The sequence below is a fragment of the Littorina saxatilis genome, linkage group LG16 (assembly GCF_037325665.1).
Source record: "Littorina saxatilis isolate snail1 linkage group LG16, US_GU_Lsax_2.0, whole genome shotgun sequence".
Taxonomy (NCBI): domain Eukaryota; kingdom Metazoa; phylum Mollusca; class Gastropoda; order Littorinimorpha; family Littorinidae; genus Littorina; species Littorina saxatilis.
The window spans coordinates 1,489,485-1,499,555 of record NC_090260.1 but is presented as its reverse complement, the minus strand read 5'-3'; positions in this window follow the sequence as shown (position 1 = coordinate 1,499,555).

Below are 10,071 nucleotides of genomic sequence, written 5' to 3'. Positions count from 1 at the left end.
AGCGATTCAGACCAAACTACTGGACCGATCTTTATCAAATTTGACATGAGAGTTCCTGGGAATGATATCCCCGGATGTATTTTTCATTTTTTTGATATATGCCTTTGATGACGTCATATCCGGCTTTTCGTGAAAGTTGAGGCGGCACTGTCACACCCTCATTTTTCAATCAAATTGATTGAAAATTTGGCCAAGCAATTTTCGACAAAGGCCGGACTTCAGTATTGCTTTTCAGCTTGGTGGCCTAAAAATTAATTGATGACTTTGGTCATTAAAAATCTCAAAATTGTAAAAAAAATAATTTTTTTATAAAACGATCCAAATTTACTTTCATCTTATTTGTCATAATTTTCTGATTCCAAAAACATATAAATATGTTATATTTGGATTAAAAACAAGCTCTGAAAATTAAATATATAAAAATTATCATCAAAATAAAATGTTCGAAATCAATTTAAAAACACTTTCATCTTATTTCTTGTCGGTTCCTGATTCCAAAAACATATAGATATGATATGTTTGGATTAAAAACACGCTCAGAAAGTTAAAACAAAGAGAGGTACAGAAAAGCGTGCTATCCTTCTCAGCGCAACTACTACCCCGCTCTTCTTGTCAATTTCACTGCCTTTGCCACGAGCGGTGGACTGACGATGCTACGAGTACGGTCTTGCTGAAAAATTGCATTGCGTTCAGTTTCATTTTGTGAGTTTGACAGCTGGACTAAATATTGTATTTTTGCCTTACGCGACTTGTTTACTTTCAGAGCGTTTTGAAGAATGTTCAATCTAATAGTTTTGTTTTCTTTAATCATCGTCAGTACCGCTCCTTTAACCACTGATTGGTCAAACAAGTCAACGTGCGTGGATCTTTCAGTTTTGTTTTCTTTAATCATCGTCAGTACCGCTCCTTTAACCACTGATTGGTCAAACAAGTCAACGTGCGTGGATCTTTCAGTTTTGTTTTCTTTAATCATCGTCAGTACCGCTCCTTTAACCACTGATTGGTCAAACAAGTCAACGTGCGTGGATCTTTCACTGGCCCCTCGTTGCTCCCTGTTAGACGGCAATCCATATTGTTTCTTGTCAACGGTCAGTGATCTAAATAATGTGGCTTTTGAAATGCCAAGTGCGTGGCAAGCTCTTCTTGCAACATTATTCCAGTGAACCCTAAAATAATAATGACCGAGACTGTCAGTACTTCCTTCGCGTGACGTCTAACCCTCTCACGTCATAATGTGACGTCAATGTAATGTGACGTCTTCAAATGTTAGAGTTTCTACCACAGACATACACACGCACAGACGCACGCACGCACGCACGCACGCACGCACGCACAGACAGACAAAGTTACGATCGCATAGGCTACACTTACGTGAGCCAATAAAAACAACAAAATAGAAATGTAATAATGGGACACAACACTTTCCATTTTCATTTTCATTTTCATTACTTTATTGTCCCATCGCTGGGAAATTCGGGTCGCTTCCTCCCAGTGGAAAGCTAGCAGCAACGGAGTCGCGCTACCCAGGTGTCTGCGTGTTTAGGTGTATTCCGCCACCTGCACTTACGGCAGAATGACCAAGGTCTTTTACGTGCCATTGTGATGACACGGGGGTGGGACATGGCTTCCGTCTCTGGGTCTGCACATAAAGTTGACCCGTGTCTGTCCCGGCCCGAATTCGATCCTACAACCTTCCGATCACAAGTCCAGTGCTCTACCAACTGAGCTACCGGGCCCCTTCGTAAATAATAACCAGAAATAAAATTATGTCAAACCGGATTAATAACAGATTCATCATAATCACAAATATGACGTGTATTTTTTAATATTTTTTTTAATAAAAATACCTCAACAAATAATCATATTTATTTCATAATATTACTAATACAATACCCTCAAATGTTCAAAATATTACACTGAAATATGTAATGAAATACATCTGCAAGTTCTCCAGAGTGGCATTTAACACATATTAGTTGGTTGTCGGGTATATTTAATATTCTGCCTTTCTGATTTGGCAAATTGGCAAATACAATGTTCTCAAGCGTAGAAAAGAAAGTGCTAGGTTATGGAGAAAAAAATCAAATAATGTTCAAACATAAATGTATCTTTAAACAATCGATGTAATTCAAACGGTTTCTTTTTACCAAAGGTTTGCTTTATTCCGATAACCACGACTATATTTATTATCAATTTATCAATTTTTCGTAAATTAAACTGTTTATGCCAAAAACAGCTAAGACTAAGGGCATTCAAGTTATTAACATGTTTTAAAGACGATACTTTATATAAACTTCCCTAAAAATGATTGCAACAAATTTCGCACCCAAATAAAAGCATTAATTCTCCTGTCATTTCATTTGAATTTATATGCCACTTAAGTCCGTTCACTCGTCTATCTGGATCATCTTTCGGATTAAAGATTTCATTTACAGTGATCACGTGACTGCCGTTCCAATAAGGGTACCCTCAAAATCGACTGGATAAAAACGGAAGGGCCCGGCCAAATAAGAATCGTAAAAACTCACAATACACAAAACTGTGCAACTTTTACATGCGAGAAGAAAACCAAATTAATTAATATTCTGCAATGTTCAAAGTAATCTACCATGCCACTGCTGAAATACAGCGCTTTTGGTCATGATATCCCTACAAAGTGACAAAAAAGTCACGTTTTAGACCGCTCATGCGATCGAGACCTGCATTAGTAGGAATAGCATAGTACATTACATACGCAAGCTAGCCAAACAAAACAACATGTTCGGGGTAGATAATTGATTTGGCTCTCTTCGTGCATGTACAAGTTGCACAGTTTTGCCCGTTGTGATTTGTTTCCGATTTTTAATTGGTACCTTCTGTTTTTGTCAAGTCGATTTTGGGGGTACCCTTATAAAAGCGGCGGTCACGTGATCCATGTAAAATACATTTTTAATCTGAATAGTGATCCAGATAGTTAAGTAATTGGCCTTAACTGGCATATACAGTTTGAATAAAACGGCACGAGAATTAAAGCATTTATTTGGGTGCGAAATTTGTTGCAATAAGTTTTTGGCGAAGTTAATGTTACTTACATAAAGGCGATGCAAAAAACGGTACAATACATTTGCAAACTTATTACTATTATAACAATCCACCATCTTAAACTAAAAACTGAATATTTTATCTTAAACTTCGATATCTAATAGAAATTTGCATAATTCGCCGAAAACAATACATGTTGAGGACGATTTTCTCAATTTCAAAATAATCTTATAAAAACCAAGCTGCAATTTAGTTGCTAAATTAACCAAATTTGGGCCTGATATTCTCAACCACATAACAAAATTGACAATTCTCTACAGATCTTAAAACAGACAAAACATTGCGCGAGAGGTCTTATCATATAACAACTTATGTGCTTTATTATACTTATCATTATAATTAAGCAATAAATCTCAGTATTGAAAACCAAACACGACCCCAATTGTGTAATCTTTGCATTTAAATAACGACAATTGTTGTATTTTACCTATTGAAAGAACAACTAGTTCGTTTTTTTGGTGTTTACACTGATCACAATATTCGGACAACACATTATGCGAGTGTGTTAGTGCTTTTGAGGATTCAGCTAAACTCGTATCATCTGCATATAACAAAACAGACATTTTAAACATCAACTCTGCATCATAGGGTTGTAATTCCAACATAAAAACTTCTCGCTCAATGGTAGTTAGGTGGTCAGTTGTATCCAACAAATAGAACAAAGAACGCTCGTAAATCTATGTAATAACATGTGTGACAGTAAATCTATGTAATAACATGTGTGACAGTAAATCTATGTAATAACATGTGTGACAGTAAATCTATGTAATAACATGTGTGACAGTAAATCTATGTAATAACATGTGTGACAGTAAATCTATGTAATAACATGTGTGACAGTAAATCTATGTAATAACATGTGTGACAGTAAATCTATGTAATAACATGTGTGACAGTAAATCTATGTAATAACATGTGTGACAGTAAATCTATGTAATAACATGTGTGACAGTAAATCTATGTAATAACATGTGTGACAGTAAATCTATGTAATAACATGTGGGACAGTAAATCTATGGAAATTGTATTTTGTTTCAATGCATACATCATCCCACTTCAACTTTTTTGTCTCAAGTTAAAAACTGAAAACCAATAGAAAAAGGAACTCACGTAAATCGACACATTTAATTCATGTGATTTATATCACAAGAAAAAAGACTAGTCTTACATTTGTAATACCTACCAAACAGTAAGGAAACCTTCTTTCGTGGGCTGAAGGGGTTGACTTCTCGTTGGCTGTAGCGGTTGCCTTCTCGTTGGCTGTAGCGGTTGCCTTCTTGTTGGGTCTAGCGGTTGCCTTCTTTTCTGAAGACGTGACTGGGGGAGCGCTCTCTTATATATCTGCCACAAAGGCTCATGACAACCCTTTCAAGGGGATATACTTTGACTTTTAAAGGCTGTGAAAGTCTGACGAATACCATTACAATGTGATATTCTTCCATCGTTAAAGGCTGTGAAAGTCTGACGAATACCATTACAATGTCATATTCTTCCATCGTTAAAGGCTGTGAAAGTCTGACGAATACCATTACAATGTGATATTCTTCCATCGTTAAAGGCTGTGAAAGTCTGACGAATACCATTACAATGTGATATTCTTCCATCGTTAAAGACTGTGAAAGTCCGACGACTAACATTAAAAGGTAATATCATTATATCGTTAAAGACTGTGAAAGAGGATGACTACCATTTGAAGGTGATATCCTTCCATAGTTAAAGACTGTGAGCGTGTGACGAATACCATTTGAAGATGATATCATTCCATTGTTAAAGACTGTAAAACTCTGACGACTGCGAGAGATCGTGCAGAATTCACTAACACACTAACTAAGTAACTAAGTAACTAAGTAACTAAGTAACTAACTAACGAACTAACTAACTAACTAACTAACTAACTAACTAACTAACTAACTAACTAACTAACTAATCAATTAACTGACTAACCAACTAACTAACTACCTACCTATCTAAGCAAACACATTTTTTGAACGAACCCCATGTCAAGTAACGTACAAACACACACACACACACACACACACACACACACACACACACACACATACAGACACGCATACAGACTCGCATACACACACATCCACACACACACACACACACACATACACACATACGCACACACATAGACCACGACCTTCGTTACGATTCCCCGTCAATGTTAAAACATTTTGTCAAAGCTTGACTAAATGTAAACACACGTGAGATAGGTAAAAAAAAAGAACCCAGAGCAGATGTACTTTGTCAACTAACTATCTAAACTAACTAACTAATTAACTAGCAAACGAACAAAGTAGCTTACTAACTATCTAACTAGCTATCTAACAAGCTATCTAATTAGCTATATAACTTGCAATAATTATGGCGAACCCATTTACTAGCTAACTATAACATACCAACTAACCAGCAACATAGCTAGCTATTTCACTAACTACTTACTAAATAACTAACTAACTAACAATCTAACTAACTAAGTACCTAACTATCTAAACAAAAAATTTCTGAACGAGCACTATGTGAAGTAACGAACATAACAGCATTTCTCCTTCTGAGAAATGTTAACTTCTGCCGTTATCCAAGTGAGAGGATTTTGTTTTAATCCTGATGACTGGTGCGTGTGTGGTTGTTAACATGCTTCCAACAGGGAGGAGATCAGATTTAACGACAATTTTACCAAGGGAATTAACGCACCGTCATCTATAAGCTTATGGAAAGTAATAACGCATTGTCATATATACGTTTATTGAAGGGATTACTGCACCGTCGTATATAAAATTATTAAAGGGATTAACGCACTCTCATTAAAAAGTGTATGCCCTCCACCACCTGAGTTCGGTTTAGCATTGAGATCAGTAATTTCACTTCATGGATTAATTCGTGCTTTCTTTAATTCGTTTGACTTGATGGCGAACCTGCTTGGATTAGACACGCGCGTTCAATTAAACATGATTTCATTCAGATAACATAGAGTGGTATGTATTACAAAAGACAATCTTAGGACAACATAACAAGTTGAGGCCGCACAGTCACACCCTAATTTTTCAACCAAATTGATTGATATTTTGATCAAGCAATCTTCGACAAAGTCCGGACTATGGGGTAGCATTTCAGCTTGGAAGCTTAAAGATTAGTTAATTAGTTCGCTCATTAAAGTTGTAATTAAAATCACATTTTCAGTTACAGATTAAAACATGATCGCATTGTATTTCTCATCTTTTCTTGAATATAATTATAGGCATGTCATGTTTACTCTAAAAGTGTGCTCAGGATACAAAACAATAGGTACAGTAAGTACTTTGGTCGCAAGCTTCACGGAGGCGAGGTTGACCCGCCTCGGTCTTCAGGTTAGCCAAGACTATCTGAAGGTAGTCTCGGCGATGACTGTTTTAGGGGTTATTAATTTGTATAGTTTGACAACGATTGACTAAATGTTTTTATAGCGCTTCACGCGACTTGTGTTATTCTTGTAATTGATGTTGTTGTTGTTGGTGTTGTTTTATCTGTCTGTCTGTCTGTCTGTCTGTCTGTCTGTCTGTCTGTCTGTCTGTCTGTCTGTCTGTGTTTCTGCTCATCACTATTTCTGATTATGATTTCAAGTTTGTTGTTGTTGTCGTTGTTGTAGTTGTTATTGTTGTTGTTGTTACGTCCGTGGATACATTTATTGTGGGGGTTTGTCAAACAAACACATACACAAGCAAGATTTATGTCTGGCTGTCTGTCTGTCTGTCTGTTTGTCTGTCTGTATGTCTGTCTATATGGCTGTCTGTCTGTAAATGTCTGGTTCTGTCTGTCCGTCTGTGTGTGTCTGTCTGTTTATCTTTCTGTCTGTCTGTGTGGGTGTCTCTCCATTACTATTTTGGATTATGTGTGAACGTTTGTTGTTATTGTTATTGTTGTTGTTGTTGTTGTCGATCTTAATGTAGCTGTTGCTGTTGCTGTTGTTGTTGCAGTAGCAGGAGTAGTTGTTGTTTTTGTAGTTGTTGTTCTTCTTGCTGATCTTGTTCTTGTTCTTGTTGCTGCTCTTGTAGCTGTTTATTGTTGTTGTCCGTCGATGCATGTATGATGGATTGTTGTAACACACACACACACACACACACACACACACACACACACACACACACACACACACACACACACACGCACACACACACACCCACACACACACACATATATATATCCACAAACACACACACACATATATCCGCACTTACACACACACACTAACGCCCCACATTCCAAGGTTTCAAGACCATGTTCTCAAAGCAAGCAGCCTTCAACCTGCAGTTCTGAATCGTTTATCATCCCCGTTATTAAAAGGTACAGTCTAATGTTAGTATTACTATAATGAGGCAACTAGGACTGTCTTTGTTACATGCGATCAATGTTGGCCCTGTCTTCCTGAATTCCTAAACATCTGTTTGAGTAGTATTTTGGGAATCGCTGTGCACGCACAATTATACATATACGCTTAAGTATGTCATATATCTTAAAGCAAAACAAAAAACAAAGAGCGTGTTATTTGTGACTGACGTAAAGATACTGTGTTCCCCACAGTGTGTCCTGATTTTGCTTCAGACGCTTTAAAACTCTCTGTAGGCTGTGATCGGCGATGTTTAGAACAATGGCTCTTAAGTTACACGGACTTCGGACCAGGAACATAATTGGCGATACGACACAACATCAACCCATAGGGAGCAAAATCCCTGAAGAATTGAAATCTACAACAGGATATTGAATTATAAACCTTCCTTCTTTTTAAGCGTACATTGATGAGAGTGTTAAATTTCGAGGTACATTCTGCCAATTTTGAACAGAACTCTGAAGAATGTGAGGCGGTAGAAACGAAGCAAACACCTAGCAACCAAGAAGATTAAACATTATTATTATTATTATTATTATTATTATTATTATTATTATTATTATGGTGAGCTTATATAGCGCGAACCACAATTAACTGTGCTCTCCGCGCTTTACATATTAATTTCTGCCGTGTGAAATGGAATTTATTTACAGACAGACAGACAAACAAAATTTTTTTACACACAATATATAACGCATTCACATCGACCAGAAAACCTCAAGCCTGTTAGGCGAGCATTCACCTTTCGCGGCCTTGAGTTTCATTGACATTCACTCAACAAGTACGCTTGGCAAATAGCTACATCCATTTTGAAAAAAACACACACACATAAAATAATTAGCATAGACATTGTTTTAAATCTATTTTCTAAGGTTAACAGGAAAAGGTATTCAAAACTAGCCTGGTTTACCAAATTACTAACACTCAATTAATCAACCAACACACTCACCCACACACACACAATGTTAACCTAAAAACACACACAGATCGATCAGCCGACACACAATACAGCTGCCGTAACGCACCGTCACGTAGGCTACTGACTTGGGGAAATATTATTTACAGTCTGTAAATATTGTGTCTAAATACTAACAGGGGAAAACATAGACTTTAATGAAGCAACTCGTAATTGCAGTCAGTAACTATAGTTTCTTAATAGTATAAGGGTAAAACATGGACTTTAATGAAGCAACCTTTAATTGCAGTCAGTAACTATAGTTTCTTAATACTAACAGGGTAAAACATGGACTCAATGAAGCAACCTTTAATTGCAGTCAGTAACTATAGTTTCTTAATACTAACAAGGTAAAACATGGACTCAATGAAGCAACCTTTAATTGCAGTCAGTAACTATAGTTTCGTAATACTAACAGGGTAAAACATGGACTTTAACGAAGCAACCTTTAATTGCAGTCAGTAACTATAGTTTCTTAATACTAACAACGTAAAACATGGACTTTAGCGATCCGAAGCAACCTTTAATTGCAGTCAGTAACTATAGTTTCTTATTAATACTAACAGGGAAAACATGGACCTACATGAAGCAACGTTTAATTACAGTCAGTAACTATAGTTTCTTAATAGTATTAGGGTAAAACATGGACTTTAACGAAGCAACCTTTAATTGCAGTCAGTAACTATAGTTTTTTAATACTAATAGGGCAAAACATGGACCTATATGAAGCAACGTTTAATAACAGTCAATATATATAATTTTCTTAATACTAACAGGGGAAAACATGGACTCAATGAAGCAACCTTTAGTTACAGTCAGTAAATATAGCTGGTAACTACGAAACTCCCATGTTCACTGATCACAAGCCGTATAGACCCAAGCTCCTGTAGCTGAGCCCTGGCTGGTCGCGTGTTTCTATTTATAACTTGTCACAACTAAACTGGTGAGGACTGATTAGGCCACACAAAAAAAGGTCTGTTTACGGTAACATAGGCCAAAAAAATAGGGTCGGTAGGTCATTTTTTTTTCTTCTTTTTTTTCTCCAAAAAACCATATTTTTACGTTATTTTGCAAAAAAAAACCAAAAGATTTTTTTTTTTTCCCCCAAATGCCAAAAAAAAGTCTAGGGTCGCGCGAAAAAAATAGGGTCGGTCAGGTTACCGTAAACAGACCTATTTTTTTTGGGGGGGCCTTATTGTTCCGCGTAGTGGAGCTGTCATATGAGTGACATTTCCTTATTTCTTTCCCATCGGGTTTGGTGTGTATATTTTGCCGTTGACACTATGCCATTAGCGCGTTTTGCTGATCGTCCACCGTAGAAAGTACTGACATTATAGAAACAACAAACATGGCGACTGCAGACACGTCTGCAACAAACATGGCGCCTGAGAGGAAGAGGACGGACAGAGACCGTGTTTACACTACTCAAGGTGAGACGGTGTACTTCAGTTCACCCTGACGGGTCTAGTTTAGTTTAGTTTACTTTATTTGGTGATTGTCTGTGTGTGTTTGCAATCAGATATAACTGGAGACATTCGATGACAGGTTTCAATTTGTCAAGTTAAAAAAAAGATGCTGGTACTATGAACCAGAAACCAGTTATCTGCTCCTTTAGCTTCATAAACGCCCAAGAAAATTAATGACAGTGTTCTCCAAATTGACA